Below are 17,460 nucleotides of genomic sequence, written 5' to 3'. Positions count from 1 at the left end.
GTGGTCCTTTCCAAGGCAAACTGATAGAAAGAGCAGCTTTTTCCCAGATACCACAATTTACTGACGATAACTAAATACTTTCAGACTACCAAACTGGATTTCGCCCAGCAAGAGGCACTCAACCTGCCCTCATCTCTATCTGGGAAGAACAAACAACTCTCACCATCCAAAGTGCCTGAAGGAGCCAGATAGTTCACCAAGGGTGGCTCATAAGTGGCCTCGCACATCAGTCTCAGTCTCAAGGGGCATGACTGTGAATGAACCCTCATTGAGAACATCAGCAGTTCATGGTCCACAGGAGGCACCGGCTGAACAGCAAAGCACACCAAACGTAGACACTCAAAAGGCACCAGGTGCAATGGGAGACCAATTGAATGCCCCATAGGATTGGTCGTAACGACAGTGACCAATCATGCTCCAATTCTTCCAGTAATGAGTCTGGAAGATGGAAACAAATCCAGATGCACAGCTTTAAAGAAGTGCACAATCCCTATAATGCTTGAAGAGTTTAATATTCTGGATATTAACTCTCCAAGGTGCTTGGGGAAGTTGGTTTTTAATAGGGATCATATCTCGGCTGATGATCTTGCTATCTGGAGAGCATACATCGCTCTAATCGATATCAACACAACTTGTTTCTGGAACAGTCGCACCATTAGTTTGCTCAGCTTGTCATAATTTACGTTAGTAGTATCAATGTGAGGCCACATTTCTGCAAGTCTTATCTCTAATGTGGAGGGGAATAAAATATGTCCACAACACGTTACAATCTTAGAGACTGAAATTGCATAGGCAATTCCCGGTCTCATACAGCAACAGCTCTGTTCATTCAGGACCACATCACATCCATTTGAAAGAGTATGAAATGCTTGAGTATTCAAAGGAATGGAAGTACCCTTCAGAAAACAGGCCAAATGTACAACTCCCCTATTGCAAAAGCCAAGAAGGGACACCTGTTTGCAAATCATTAAATGACTAACAGTAATCTCACATTTGCTTCTTCTGAGAAAGACCTCTGTTTCGCCGTTCAGACAGTTGAAATTGAAAAGCAACTCTTAGTCTTCTTTCATCCAGCTATCTACTAATCGCTCGTATCTGCCCACTGGAAATTGGCAGATTTCTAACACTATGTATGAGCCATACTGTTGAAGGACTTTCAGCAGCTGTCAAAGGCAGCTTTTCTATTTTTTTTATATTAAAGCATGGTGTAAGTTGCTTAGCCATTATGTGTTGTACCCTGGATAAATTAAAAGCAGCAAACAAGTCACTACAGTTAATGTATTTCCATGCAATGCAGCTGTTTTTCAGAATCTATAGTGTCCAACCTAACTGCATGATGGAACACAGTTGACTTTGCCCATGGTGTAAAAGAGACATGTCACTCTGAATTATGTCAATCGCAGAAGACACTATGGCCCTCATTACGACCCTGGCGGTCGGTGATAAAGTGGCGGTAATACTGCCAACAGGCCGGCGGTAATTACCGTCAAATTATGACAATGGCAGAAAGATCTCCGAAAGACAGCCAATGTACCCCACTGATTGCCAGGGCGGAGACAACAGCCACCTCAGCGGTAGCGGGCAACAACCAGGCAGAAGTCAATGTTCCACCCACCATATTAAGACCCTGCAATCTGTGACCTTTTCTGGGGGGGTGCCAACAACATCAAAGCCTGGCGGAAACAGAGCTCAAAAGTGAAAGGACTCACCATTGGAGACACAGGGAAGATCCACGCCGCCATGGAACCCAAATTGCATGTATTTCCGATGATATTCTACGCTCAGCTCCACCACGAACACCAACGCAGGCGAAGACGACGAAGGTGAGTACAGCTGCCTAGCCTACAAGGGAGGGGGGGAGGAAAAAGAGAGTGAAACACACGCACCACACACACACCATACAAACACCCCATACACACAACCAGATGCACAACAAAGCAAGTTAGTCCCCTAAATCGGCTGAATAATGCAAGGACAAAAATAATTTACTAAAGTGAGTGTAATGATATCAACACAGTATAAAAATAACTTAGCCAATATTACAGATATCTACAAATGTACAGAAAAAGGGACACTGCCCTTCCTCAGTTCACGTGGGCCACATGGCCACAGGGCAAAGTCCAGGGCCCCACTTGCCACCTGCATCAATATGTAGAGAACTCTGCAGGGGCATTAGTTGCCAAATAGGCAGGCACCCCAGGGGGATGGGAAGGCATCTCAGCCAGATGCGTAAACAAGACCACTGGTTCGGGAGGAGTCTACATGCCCTGTGCTTGGTCCTGGGGAGTGCAAGGCCACAGTCTCTCAAGTGGGTGACTTGCCCGCTGGTTCTGGAGGGGGCAACATGCCCTGAGCTGCTTGGTCCTGGGAGTGCAAAGCCACAGTCTCTCAAGTGGGTGACTTGTCCACGGGTTCTGGAGGGGGCAACATGCCCTGTGCTTGGTCCTGGGGAGTGCAAGGCCACAGTCTCTAGAATGGGTGTCTTGCTCACTGGTTCTGGAGGGGGTAGCCCGCACAGCAGCCCATGCTGGTGCAGGATCCTTGCCATTCTTGCCTGCTCGTGCAGGCTCCTTGCCCTTCAGCATTTGTGGCCTGGAATCCTTTCCACCACAAGTAGGCATGAATGGAACTGGGGCCGTGGACTGTGTGGCTGAGGTGCTTGGCTGGGTTCGTGATAGCTTGGCCATACATGCAGGATGGGGGGGGAGAGGTATGGAAGAGGTCAATGGTGGATAGGAAATGTTTCTTAGGGACATTGGGGTGGGAAGAGGGAGAAGGAATGTGAGTGGAGGATTAGGGAGTGGTTGTTGGAGGTGTCTGTCTGCTGGATTTAGGTGCAGGTGCATGGGTTGTATGATGTTATGAGATGTTTGGCTGTTGGGTGTCTGAGTGCTTGTGTTTGTGTACTTTAGGGGGGGACAGACACAGTGGGAGAGGACATAGGGGACTTGTGCATGGATGTTGTGGAGATGTCTGCCAGTGAGGTGTGTGTTCTGCTTGGTGGGGTGATGATGCTGGTAGTGGATGATGATGTAGTGCATGCAGGTGTGAGTGTGGACGTGACTGAGAGTGAGGTGGTGGAGGGGGAGGAGGGAGAGACCATGGAGGCAGTGGATGTTGTAGTGTCTGCAACTGTATATTGTTTGTGTGAGTGCTTGTGGGATGAAGTGTGGTGCCTGTGACACTCTTGGGTGTTGTCCTGTGTGCATGTTCGTCTGGCTATGTGTTTGTAATGGGTTGGGGTAGAGGAGAATGGGACTGGACGAGGAAGTTGGAGGGGGGACGGTAGAAAAAGGGACAATGGCTGTCATCAGAGATGAGACCAGAGCCTGGATCAATCTCTGTTGGGCCACCAATCCAGTGTGAATGCCCTCCAGGAATGCATTAGATTGTTGCATCTGGGCTGCCAGCCCCTGGATGGCATTCACAATGGTTGACTTCCCTACAGAGATGGATCCCAGGAGGTCAATAGCCTCCTCACTCAGGGCAGCAGGGATAACTGGGGAAGGGCCTGAGGTGCCTGGGGCGAAGAAGATGCCTACCCTCCTGGGTGAGCGGGCACAGGCAACTCGATGAGGGGCCGCTGGGAGAGCGGTGCTGGTACAGGAGTGGCGGCTGTACCTGTAGCTGGGGTGGTCACAGAAGTGTCTGCCACCACCAGGGAGATTCCATCGGAGGAGGTATCTGTGCCTGAACAGTTTCCGCGGTGGTGCTCCCCTCGCCCTCCGTCCCACTGGTGACCTCACCGTCGGTCCTGTGGGATGCAGCTCCCTCCATCACCAGTGCCTCTGCTGCTCCCCCAGATGATGCTTCTGCACATAAGGGCAGGATGACAAAACAAGAAAGGGGGGGAGAGAGACAAAGGATACACTGGGTCAATGGCTGCACCAACACCACCGTTGGCGGACACAGCACCTTCACACACAGGGAACAGGCCTACGCACTATGCATTGCACCACCACTTTTATTGCTGGCCCCCAAGGCATGAGGAGGGGCACACACCGCCAAATACAGCACACCTGGGACCCATGCAGCCCTGACCAGTGGTAGATGCTTACAAGCTAGGTAGGCAGGATTATCCCTTCAGAACCCTAGCCATCAGAGGACCTACGCTGCTATGTCAGGCGTGGCCTAGGCACCCACTGACACACATCCACCACCCGGATACCACACCTCCAGCTGTAAGTTGTAACAATAGCCACTCTACCCACCCTCTTGTGGATTCTGTGATGCCCTCAAGTGCCCATCCAGCTCTGGATAGGCCACCAGTATGCAGGCCATCAGGGGGGTCAGGGTTCAACGGGCACCCCTTCGTCGTTGGGAGACCATCCCCAGCTGGGTCTCCACCATCTTCCGTGCTCAGTGTCTCAGGGCCTCCCACTGTTTCAGACAGTGGGTGCTCTGCCTGCCATAGACCCCCAGGGTCCACACCTCCTTGGCGATGGCATGCCATATACCCTTCTTTTGATGGGCGTTGACCTGCCAAGGCAATACACACCATTAGACAAACAGTCCAGCCTGTTACACATATGGCCGACCATAACCGTTTCCATCACCATTTGCACACACATAGCCCAGCACACAGCGTGTATATCGTAAAGAGGACATCCAGCCCCCTTCACATCAGGGCCTTCACACACACAACACCATGCATTCATGCCACATGCATCATGCCCACAGTGTACTCACCTTTAGGTCTGGAAGCCCATACAGCAGTCGGTACTGTAGTAGGATTCCATCCCCAGTCTCTCCAACTCCTCCAAAGTGAAGGCTGGGGCCCTTTCCCCGGTTACGCAGGCCCTGGTAGGTTCCAGACACAGGTCACAGCAGCACGCGCAGTGTAGGTCCTCTCCTATGGAAGGTCAGGTAGCAAGTGAGGAATGTGATAAAAAATGGCAGTCACGTCTGCAGTGGTGCAAACCGTCACCGCTGGCGTAGACCACCATTGGCCACTGTACCCTATAAGGGCCAATATTAACCAATGAGGAGTTGCACAGCGGTTCCCGACAACTTCCTCACTTCCACCTGTCCCTCCACACAGGACAGGCAGAGGTCATTTCAAGGGGGACAGCCCTATGGATTCATGCTGCATCACAGGAGAAATAGGCAAATACTGGACAATTCACACTGACCCATTACCCGTTTACTGATTGAAAACTACTGTTGTGGCTCCAATGTTCAGTTTGTGACAGCCTCCTCACTCTTGTGTCCCTTAGATACCTACCACTGTGGATGAATAGGAGATGGAGGCATAACGCTGTGTACAGACCCCTGGTGGACTTGGCAACACTGAAGGACAGGCACATTATCCTCACCTATATACTTGACAGAGCCACAATCACAGAGCTGTGTGCCCAATTGGAGTCTGACATGATATCTGCTATCAGTCACCCCACTGGGATCCCCCCTCTTGTGCAAGTGATATCTGTATTCCATTTCCTGGCAACTGGTTCTTTCCAAGCGACAGTGGGCTTGGCAGCAGGAATGTCACAGCCAATGTTTTCAATAACACATTTCCAGCTCCATTGGTTTACCCCAGGTTAAGGATTTGGCCACAGTGAAGGTCAAGTTTTATGCAATGGGACATATCCCCAACATAATTGGGGCAAATTATGGTACACATATTGCATTTGTCCTCCTCGGCAGAATGAACAGGTGTTCAGGAATCATAAGAGTTTCCACTCCATGAATGTTCAGATGGTGTGCTTGGTGGACCAGTACATCTCCCACGTCAATGCTAAGTATCCTGGGTCAGTGCATGATGCCTTTGTCCTAAGGAATAGCAGCATTCCAAATGTGATGGGCCAACTACAGAGGCACAGGGTGTAGCTAATAGGTGACCCCTAGTTCCCACCCAATAGATGTTGGTATATGGGCATGGTGTGGGCCATATATGATAGTGTGTGGATAAATGCTGTCCCTCAATATTTGCAGGTGACTCTGGTTACCCAAACCTATCATGGATGCTGACCTCTGTGAGGAATGCCAGGACAAGGGCAGAAGAATGTTATAATGAGGCACATGGGCGAACCAGAATGATCACTGAAAGGACCTTTAGGTTCAGGTGCCTACATCTAACAGGATCCCTGTGCTACTCACCCAAGAAGGTCTGCCAGAGAGTAGTGGCATGCTGCATGTTGCACAACCTGGCCGTCAGATGCCATGTTCTTTTTCTGCAGAAGGAGGAGAATGGAGATGCCTGTGTGGCAGCAGTAGACTCTGTGGACAGTGATGAGGCAGAGGATGAGGATGAGGACAACAGAACATCAGTTATACGAAGATACTTCCAATGACACACAGGTAGGACAGTGTGACTTTACATTTCAATGACTTTGGTTGTAATCTGTGTGGCCATGGCATGCTGAGATTTCCCACTTCTATGCCCACTCACTGTTCCCTCTGGCAATTTATTTTGCAAATGTTGGTGACTTGACATGTAGTTCTGGTGTGATCAGCCAGCTGCAGGTCATTATTCTATGCTCATTCTATGTACAGTTAATTTTCAATGTTTGTACCTGTTTCAACCAATACATATTTGATATACATGACATACTACAAATGGATTTTTTTCAAAGGGTGTTTATTGAAGTGCTGACACATAGGAGGCAAGTGCAATGGAATGGGGTGATGATAGAGGAAAGTCCAGGGTATCGTTCCAGTCTGTTTATAGCACAGGTGCATTGTTCAAGGGGACATAGGAAGGGGAGCAATGGCAGTTCAAGGTGGACAGAGTGACTGAGTGGGACATAAGGGGGACAATTAGGAGAGTCTCATTTCCTGCCGGGAGTCTTGGCAAGTGTCTCTGGCTTCTGTCTGAATCGCAGGGAATGTTTGTGGGGTGGGTCACCTTCTGCAGGGGTAGGGATACTGGTGACCTGTGAGTCTTGTGGCGGGGCCTCATGGCCACTAGGGGCGGCGGAGGTGGAAGGCTGTACAGATGCCTGGCTAGTGGCAGGTGGCCCACTGGTGTGAGACTGCCTCCCTCATAATGTTGGCCATGTCTGCCAGCACCCCTGCTATTGAAATCAGGGTGTCGTTAATGGCCTGCAAGTCCCCCCTGAACCCCTGGTATTGTCCGTCTGTTCTCCTGCATGTTGTCCAGGATCTGGCACATCGTGTCCTGGGAATGTTGAAAGGCTCCCAGGATCTTGGAGAGTGGCTCCTGGAGAGTCGGTTCTCTGGGCCTGTCCTCCCCCGGCACACAGCACTCCTCCTAGTTTCCTTATTGGCCTGTGCCTCTGTCCCCTGAACCTTGTGCCCACTGCCACTAACTCCAGGTCCCTGATTGTCCTGTGTGCGTGGTGTGGCCTGGGCTCCCTGTAGAAGTGGCACACTGCTGATTGATGTGTCCTGGGGACAGAGGTGTGGATATGCTGGGTGGGTGCTGTGGTGTTGGATCCTGATGGGGGAGGCTCTGTTGAGGTGTGTGACAGGGCTTGGGTAACCGGCTGTCCAGTGGTCCCTGATGGGCCAGGTAGGTCATCCAGATCCTGAAGACCAGAGTTACTGTCATCACTGTGGGCCTCTTCAGTTGGGGGTCTGTTGGGGGACTGGATACTGCTGGCACCTCCTCTCCAGTGACATTGGCTGGGGTACCTGTGGGGATGTAAATGATGTGTTATGATTAATGTGTTTGACATATTGTACATCCATGGCTTCCCCTCTATGGTTGGATTTGCCCTGCCAGCTTTCACTTGTGTATGTTAGTGTATGGTGGCATTGTTAGTTCTCTATGGTGTGCATGCTTTAATGATGAGTGTCCATGCAGGGCTGTGAAAGGTGTCCATGCACTGGTACAGCATGCAGGGCTTAGCATTGGGATGAGTGAGATGTGAGGGTGGAGTGTGTGGGATGTAGTGGAGTGATGGGATTGAGGGTGAGGAGGTGAGATGGCATGCAGGTATGGGGGTGATAATAGTAGAGAGTTGACTTACCAGAGTCCAGTCCTCCTCCAACTCCGGCCAGGCCCTCAGGATGCAGTATTGCAAAGACTTGCTCCTCCCATGCTGTGAGTTTTGGGGGAGGAGGTGGGGGTCCACCGCCAGTCCTCTGGATAGCGAGTTGGTGTCTTGCTCCTATGGAACATACCTTCCCCCGTAGGTCGTTCCACCTCTTCCTGATGTCATTCCTAGTTCTTGGGTGCTGTCCTATGGTGTTGACCCTGTCCATGATTCTCCGCCATAGCTCCATCTTTCTAGCTATAGATCTGCTGCACCTGTGCTCCAAATAGCTGTGGCTCCACCATGAAAATTTCCTCCACCATGACCCTTAGCTCCTCCTCTGTGAAATGAGGTGTCTTTGTGGTGCCATGGGTGTACTGTGAGATGTGTTGGTGAGGGTGTTTTAGGTAATGTGTTGGGGTGTGTTATATGGAGGGCGTGAGTGGTGCATAGATGTGAATAGTGTGTGACTCTAGTTATGTCAGTGGTCTTTATGTCTCTCTGTTGGCAATTATTTGTATTCGTAAGGGGTTGTGGGTATTGTGGGTGTGTGTTTTGCAGTGGTGTGGGTGTGTGGGTGTGGTGTGTGTATGGGTGTCAGGTGTGTGTTGTTTGAATTGTCCAATGTGGTGTTGTTTTGTATGTGGGTGTCCTTTGTGAGCGCGGGGGTATGTACCGCCAATGGTTTACCGCTGTTGAATGTTCGCCGTGGTGATTTGTGGGTCATATTGCCAGTTTATCACTGACCTTTGGTCTGGCGGATTTGTGTGTGTGGCTGAATTCTGTTGGATTGGTGTGTATGTGTCATAATATGGTGAACGGATATCCACTGCAGCGGCGGTAAATTGGAAGGCGTCAGCATGTCGGTAAGCGGGATTTACCACCCTTGTGTCAGGAATAAGGCTATGCATGGTCCAGGTCCTGCCCAAAACTCCGCTGCGCGCATTTGCGGCGCTTCATGCGCACCACTTGTCATCCCCTCTTGTTCTAGAAGTGGTTATCAGCGTCACCTGCCCTGTGGTAAAGCTCATGTAGCTGCAGGGTCAGGAAATTGGTGGACAGATGCACTTATCAGTGCTATTTTATGAATGGACTACAATTCCCAAGTTTTTAGAGGCAGCAGCCATCTTGGGGTGTGGCAGGCCTATAAAGCCCACCCTCACCCAAGCACATTGCTCACTATTTTGAAGACTTTGATGTAGTCAGACCTCGTGGGGGTTCCTTTGAAGAAGAGCAGATTTCCTACATGGCAGATTGACAGCAAATCAGAGGATCCTTTTTCCCATGGTGAATTCAGATACGAGTAGGTCATACTCGTAGGGGTAAGGTCTTGATCAGCCCAATCTTGAAGGGAGTCATTACTTCCAAAAGTAAAGCACCCCTTAGCACAACGAGCAAAGCGTTTTCAGTCCAAAGAGTAAAGTGCTCCTGGCACGATGATAAAAGCAATTCAGGCCAAACGAGTAAAGCGGCCTTGGCGCGACGATCAAAGCACTTCGGACCACATGAGTAAAGCGCCCCTTAGCACAACGAGCAAAGCACTTCAGGCCATACGTGTAAAGCGCCCTTGACACGACAATCAAAAGCGTTTCAGGCCACACGAGTAAAACGACCTTGGCACGATGGTCAAAGCGCTTCATGCCACAAGAGTAAAGTGCCCCCTTAGCACAACGAGCAAAGCGCTTCAGGTCACAATAGTAAAGCGCCCTTGGCACGACAATCAAAGCGTTTCAGGCCACAAGAGTAAAGCGGTCTTGGCACGAGGATCAAAACGCTTCAGGCCACATGAGCAAAGCGCCCCTTAGCACAACGAGCGTAGCGCTTAAGACAAAGCAAGTAAAAGCGCTCTCTGGCATAATGAACAAATCGCTTCATGTATGATGACCAAAGCGCTTCATGAACAACAAACAAGGAGCTTCAGCCCAACGAACAAAGCCCTTCAAGTTCAATGAGTAAAACTTTCAGGCCTTAGTAGTAAATGTGAAAATGTTTTGGAGATAAGCAAATTATAGTTTCATTGTTTTTTGGGAAGCATAATATTTGAGATAGATATTTAAGTCTTTGAGAATTTCTAGGTTGAGATCAAACGTTTATGTTATGAATGCATAATTGTTACATAAATGATATTCAGAGTATGACCATGGTCCAAAGCTCTTGCCATCACTAGGTTCAGAGGTTGCAGTTTGTTCTTGTGCCATGATTTAAAGAAGGAGCTGTACCCAATTCACAAAGGGTCTCAATCTGATACCACGGAGACGCCTTTACTTAAGAGTTCATTGGTGAGTTTATACTGTTATGAATGAGTATATGGATATTTGTTCTAACCGTTTCTTTTCAGATCTCTCTCCCTGCAGATCCCTACCCTAATTCACTTCCCCCCACCTGGCTTCATCATAACTGTGTGCTCAGATAGCTTTCTGAGTTGGTGACGCCGGGAGGTGGGCCTTTTGTTCAGCGTGCAGATCCCGAGGAAAGGGCACTGTGGAAACCTTGTCATAATGAGGGCCTATGTTATTAAGGGAGTATATTCTATTGCACAGAGTATTCATGCCATTATTGACAACAGCTAAAGCCTTTTCCAAATTGTCCTTATCTATCTGCCTCAAATGTATAGCTGCTTCTATGTGGGAAAGCTTCCAAATCTCATTGTATGTGGCATACAGGAATCATTTGGAGCAAGGCTTTCTTGGACTTAGCAAGAACTCTTGTAAGTCTATTTTTTCGGATGGCTGATTAATATGTTCTTTAACTGCTGCTAAGTTGTTAGTCTGTAACCATTGTTGACACAGTTTACCCACACTGTTTGTGGTAACTATACCGGAGACAAAGCGAGGGTCCGGCTGGCTAATTTTTGAAAACCCCAGAGGAATTAAAAAAACACGCCTGACACCCATTTGTGTCTTTTGGCCACAATAACCACCCACTGGGGCTAGAAAGTGAAAAAATATAGGTACCATCCCAAACTTTAGCATCTAATTCTTCCTCTTGGACATTTAGGAAGGATTGCCAATCACTGAATTTGGCTGGTGTGAGGATACTCTTCCAATCCTGTTTTCCCCATAAACTTTTTACATCAATAGGGTTCTTCCAGTATTCATATCATTCAACTGCAAGCTGGGAAACAAAGGAATCTGAATAGATCAATTTAGTGTCAGTTAGCTAAATCTTTATAATTTTGGAAGGTGGTAATTTGAAATAATATTACTCCGCATGTGTAGTGTGTAGTATCATGCCCAGAAAAATATGCACATCTGTCCGTATACTTTGTGGGACTCCCCACTGGAGGTGTACAACAGTGTTCCCACTGTGTATAAATAAATACTAATCTATGTCTAGTTGTTAAGTGCAAGTTGTAATGTCCCCAATGATTATAGTAGAACATTTCCCCATAGTTCTTTGTGTTAGTGCACACATCACCACTTTCAAATGAAGTATAGTCTTGCAGCTCAGAAAACATTGAATCAACTGTTTGAACATCTCAGTCATCAGAAACAACACCAGTTGTAATTACATCAGCCATTCAAAACTTTGAAAGCATATGGAATTTGAATGACTTCACTAGGTCTGTAAATATCAAATGGAACTTTATCCCACACAATCTCATCTGGAATTGGTACTTCTGAAATGTTCACAAGAGACAAGTCTCTTCAAACCTTATGTGAGGAAAGATGGAGTTACAACTTCATTCACTGGCACGACAGAAGAGCGTTCAGGAAGATAATGACCATTTATAAGGAGAAAGAAAACAATCACAAAACTAATCCATAATAGAAAAGCTAGCAATGTCAGAGATATCCATAGATAATTCCATGGATAAACTAAATAGTTAATCTTAAGCCATATGTACAGCTTACATGTCTTTGAAACATTTTCAGTTGTAGGTGTTGATAAAGTTGAAGAGAGGTCATCAAAGTTGATGAAGTAACCAGAAGCAGTCTCTGCAAACACATAAGCTGGTGCATTACTGGTGGATGGATCCACTTCACGAGGAAGTTCATAGTAGATAGTAGAGTCGAATTGGAGAAGAAGACAGCCACATCTTGGACAGTTCTTGTTGGTGAGGTGGTAACAGGAATTAGCAAAAGATCATTTTCCACCTCCCCCAAGCTAGAGGAGGCATTTGTAGCAGTGTTGTACATGCTAGTGTATTAAGATGAGTTGTAGCTTCTTCTTTGGAGAGGTATATCCTGTTAGGTAGTGAGAGAGAACCTCTGGTTCTACTGTGCAGGATTGGCCACATGGTGTAGTTTGATGTTGTCGATAGGGACAAATTTATTTGATTTAGAGCCTGGCAGCGGTGGTAAGATGACAGTTCTGGTGTCTTGATTCCCAGGACTGGTGCTCTGTCGGATGAATTCCTTCTTCAATCAATGTTCTCAAGAACCAGATCCCCAACTTTAGGACTCCAGCCTGCAGAAATTCTCAGCAAATCTCTTATTCCTAAAGTGGCAGCAATGGTGGATGAATTATCATCACCAAACTGCTGAAGCTCCTGTAAGACAGTGAGACGTTCATTTATTTCAATCCCAAAGAGGACTTTGTGAGGGGTGCGCCCTTTCAAGGACCGTCTTGGCAGATTATTCAATGCTCTCTGGACCCCATATAGGTGATCAAGCCAACTGCAACTGTTAAGGACTACTTGAGATCTTACTTCTACCTCTCCATGACCAAATTACACGCAGGATGGTAGGGTGAGGAGTAATGGAGTTCTCATGGTGTCCCTGAATGTCTTAGAAGCAAATTCAGAGCCCTGGTCTGAATGGAATGCTACAACTACATATGTAGTGATAAAGATCAGCAAGTCTTTTATAACAGTTTGAGTGTCAGACGACCGCTGTGGCCACACCCACAGGAATCTATAACAAGAATCAACAGCAACTAAAATGTATTTGTATGCACCATAAGGTTGTAAGGGACCGCAATGGTCCAGGTACACACATTGTAGTGGCACTAAGAGGGATGTCTGTGGAGGGTGTTTGATGTATGAGCCTTTAATTTGCTGTCAAATGTCAAAGCAAAGGACATATTGCTTGTTCTGTTTGCATAGACTTAGTCATTTCTGCAATGAAAGTTCTGTCAAAGTTGAAGAAACCAAGTAAACACTGCAGTTTCTTAATAGTACTTGGTAGCTGGAGTTCAGCACATTTTTCTAGAAAATGCAGGGGCAGGCTCTTGCCCTCATTTGATAGCTTTTAACCCAGGAACAATACACTGAGAAAGTTTGTAGACAAGGGCTGCGAATCCTAGAACGATCCGATCAACCCTGGCAAGATGAATGTTGAGGTTGTCATCTGTGAGATAGATATCATCCGCATAGGAGAAAGTCTTGGGGTCAATACCATGCAATATTGATGTTACACAGGCTGTTCTTGTAGCCTTCAGGCAAACTACAAAAGTGTTTTTGTGAGCCGAATGAGAATGCACTCAGGACCCTACTTTCATGTGCTAAGTTCTGGCAGAAAAAAACTGTTGGAAATATCCAAGTTTGTATATTTTTTACAAATTATGTTGGTAATTAGTGTTGTACTGTGTGAAGTTTCCTTTGCATTTGTGTGAGTATGACTGTTTGAGTGTCTGTAATCTAAGACAATTCTATGTCAATGGTTTTGCAACAGGGAAATAACGGGTTATTCATTGCAGAGACACAGGGCTCAAGTGCACCGTGGTACTTGAGCTGAGTAAGGATCTCCCTGACTGGAGCTTTAGCCTCGTGTTTAGCAGGATATTGGGGCTGAGGCTGGGGTGTAGACCTAATAAGTATTACATGGTATGGGGAATCTCTATCCCAACCTACATGGTTGCGGCATAGAGCCGGTGCTTGTACTAAAGCCCAGTCAACAGCGAAGGCTTGTTTTATCGCCTTGGAACAAGATCAGAGAAAGACAGCAAAATGACATCTTCCCCATGTGGGAGCTTGTGGACATGCTCGTGTGGCCAGTCTCTTTCGGCCAATAGGATTTCACAACTAAGTTCATCTCAGAATATTATACTATAGATGCACTCTATGTCTCCCTCAATTTGGAAATTTGAATCATAAACACTGTTGGGTTGGGGAACGCGCCCGTCTGCAGTCTTGACTGCAATAAAGTTGATATCGCATCCAGATGATCTTTCAGACTTTGGCGACATATTGTGACTTCTGCTGCGCTGTCCAATAGGATCATTGCCCACGTCTTGTTCTTCAGTAATGTTATCAAGTTTGCTTGCATGTTTAATTGAAATTGCTGCCACCTTTTTCTTTTTAAATTGAGGCTTTTGTTGTCCGGACTTGTTTTCTTTCTTGTCTGAAGACCGCTGTGAGTCTCTCTTTTGTTTCACATAGTCAGGACGTTGATCTGACCAGCCCACTCTCTTGCTACATCTATCTGGTGCATCCTGAAAGGAACAAGAGGGAGGTGAATCAGTAGATCTGTCAAGTCCTTTTATATTTTCTCTATTTCTGAGATTATGGGGGTCATTCTGACCCTGGCGGTAAAAGGCAGTTACCGCCGGTCAGAAGACCGCCATAACACCGCCTCCGCCGCGGTAACCCGCCCGGGTCATTCTGACCCACAACTGCCAAACCGCCAAAAACCCGACCTCCACTGAAGGCCGCCACATCAGCAGTCAGCGATAAACTGGAGATGACCAAATCTCCACCGTCACGCCAACAGAAATACGCCCATGCCATTACGACCCACGAATCCACGCGGCGGTCTTTCAACCGCGGTATCCCATTGGCGGTACACACCGCCGCGGTCAAAATACACACACCTTTACAAAACACAGCCACATTGGATAATTCAAAATACACACACCTGAGACATATACAAACACCACTCCCACACAATCAATATGATATAAAACACACACCCACATCACCCACAAACCCCCACAAATCGAAATTCAGAGACAAGGCGCAATACACAGAGAGAAAGCACAGGGAACGCAAACCACAACACACACAGGAACCCAACATCATCCCCCACACTACATCTACGCACAAAACACCACACACCACTACACTCATCACCACAAACACCACCCCACACCTCATCCACACCACCCCATGGCATCCCAAAGACACCCCAGGTTCTCGGACCAATAACTCAGGGTCATGGTGGAGGAAATAATTAGGGTAGAGCCCCAGCTCTTCGGCACACAGGTGCAGCACACCACAATAGCCAGGAAGGCGGAGCTAGGGCAAAGGATCGTCAACAGGGTCAACGCTGTGGGACAGCATCCCAGAAATCGGGAAGACATCCGAAAGCGCTGGAACGACCTACGGGGGAAGGTGAGGATGATGGTGTCAAGACACAGCATCGCTGTGCAGAAGACTGGCGGCGGACCCCCACCCACTCCACCCGAATTCACAGCATGGGAGCAAGAGGTCTTGAACATCCTGCATCCTGAGGGCCTCGCTGGAGTAGGCGGAGGAATGGACTCTGGTAAGTCTAATCTCAACTACTTCACCCCCCCCAACCACCAGCATGCCAACCCACACCCCCACCCTCACCCCCAACCCCCCAGCACATATCCTCCCTGCTAATGTCTCACCAGCATAACCCACCCAAACCAAAACCAACCCCTGAATGCCAACACAAACCATGGACACCCATCACCTAAGCATGACCACTGCACATACTCATCCCCCCCCCCAAACCACCCTCACAACTCCTCCCACAAGGGAATGCCAGCACTGGGGGACAAGGGCACCCACAAATCGCACGCCATGGCACACACAGAAGCAATAACCATACTCTTTTACCCCTGCAGGGCCCGAACGCCAACACACCGGCCAGGAGGGTCCAGAAATGTCCATCCCACCCCCAGAACAGGCCCCCAGTGATGACAGCAGCTCTGTCGACCTAGAACCTGATGACCAGCCCGGACCATCGGGGACCTCTAGACAGTCGGTTCCCCTCAGGCAGCCACAGGCCACAGCAGACCTACCCCCCTCTGGAAACCCCAGCACAGCACCCACCCAGCGGGCCCATGCCTCTGTCTCCAGGACAGGTCAAGCAGCGGTGTGTCTACCACTACAGGGCACCCAGGGCAACCCACCACCCCAACAACAACAGGGACCTGGGGGCAGTGGTAGTGGGCACACCGTCCAGGGGACAGAGGCCCAGGAACAAAGGGGAACTGGGAGGGCTGCTGTGCGACAGAGGGAGGACAGGCCTAGGGAACCCACTGTCCAAGAGGCCCTCACCACCATCATGGGAGCGTACCACCACTCCCAAGAGACGATGGCGACGGTCCTGGCCAGGTTCCAGGAGATCCAGGCCATGCAGGAGGGCCAGTACATGGGGTTCCGGGAAGAACTGTGCAGCATCAGTTCCGCAATGGGTACAATCGTGGTGGCACTCAACCAGATTGTCACCACATTGCGGGACCATGTGGCCCCCCAAAGGGCCCCTGCCACTAGCATGGAGGAAGAACAGCCCACCACCTCTGCCAGCGCTAGTGGTCAGGAGGCCCCGACACAACAGAAACGGGCCACCCGGACCCCACCCCCTGCAGAACATGAACCACCCCGCAAGAAAGGCCTGAGATCGAGGAAGAAGACAGAGTAGGATGTCAAGACCCCCGCCATGCACGGATCCCCCCGGATGTCATCCCACTGTCCCACTTGTCCACCCTGTCCAACCTTGAACTGCCCCTGCTCCACCTTCCACAGGCATATGGACAATGCACCTGTGCGAACGTGAGTCTGGACTCTGCCATGGACATGCCTCCACCATCACCCTTTTTGAACTATACACCAATTTTTGCACTTCAATAAACACAATTATTGCACAAAAAACATCTGGAGTCTGCTATTTTTTTTTTTAAACCAAATGTATTCGATATAACCAACCAAAAATGTCCAAATACATTGTGATGACAACATACCAGTGTCACACAGCGGTAGTCCATGGGGAAATAAACCAGAGGGCACTCCGTGGGGACCAGATCACTGAAATCGGAAGGCAAATTCACAACTAAGTTACCATACATTGGGGTGAAAGGTCAGACAGTAGAGAGCCAATACTGTTACAGATATAATAAAATGCAGGAGTAGATTCTTACCTGTGTCTTACTGGAAATACTGCAGTATCACTCTGTCCCTGTTGTCTGTGTCGTCCTCTTCGTCTTCCTCCTCTTCACTCTCCGCAGGCTCCACAGCGGCCACAACACCACCATCTGGACCATCCTCCTGCAGGAAAGGCACCTGGCGTCGCAAAGCCAGGTTGTGAAGCATGCAGCAGGCCACGATGATATGACACACCTTCTTTGGTGAGTACATTAGGGATCCACCTGTCATATGCAGGCACCTAAACCTGGCCTTCAGGAGGCCGAAGGTCCGCTCGATCACCCTCCTAGTACGCCCATGGGCCTCATTGTACTGTTCCTCTGCCCTTGTCCTGGGATTCCTCACTGGGGTCAATAGCCAAGGCAGGTTGGGGTAACCAGAGTCACCAATTAGCCACACACGCTGTCTCTGTAGCTGTTCCATCACATAAGGGATGCTGCTATTTCGCATGAAGTACGCGTCATG

The sequence above is a fragment of the Pleurodeles waltl genome, chromosome 2_1 (genome assembly GCF_031143425.1).
Source record: "Pleurodeles waltl isolate 20211129_DDA chromosome 2_1, aPleWal1.hap1.20221129, whole genome shotgun sequence".
In the NCBI taxonomy this organism is placed as follows: domain Eukaryota; kingdom Metazoa; phylum Chordata; class Amphibia; order Caudata; family Salamandridae; genus Pleurodeles; species Pleurodeles waltl.
The sequence above is the reverse complement of the archived record's forward strand: the minus strand, read 5'-3'. Positions refer to the sequence as shown.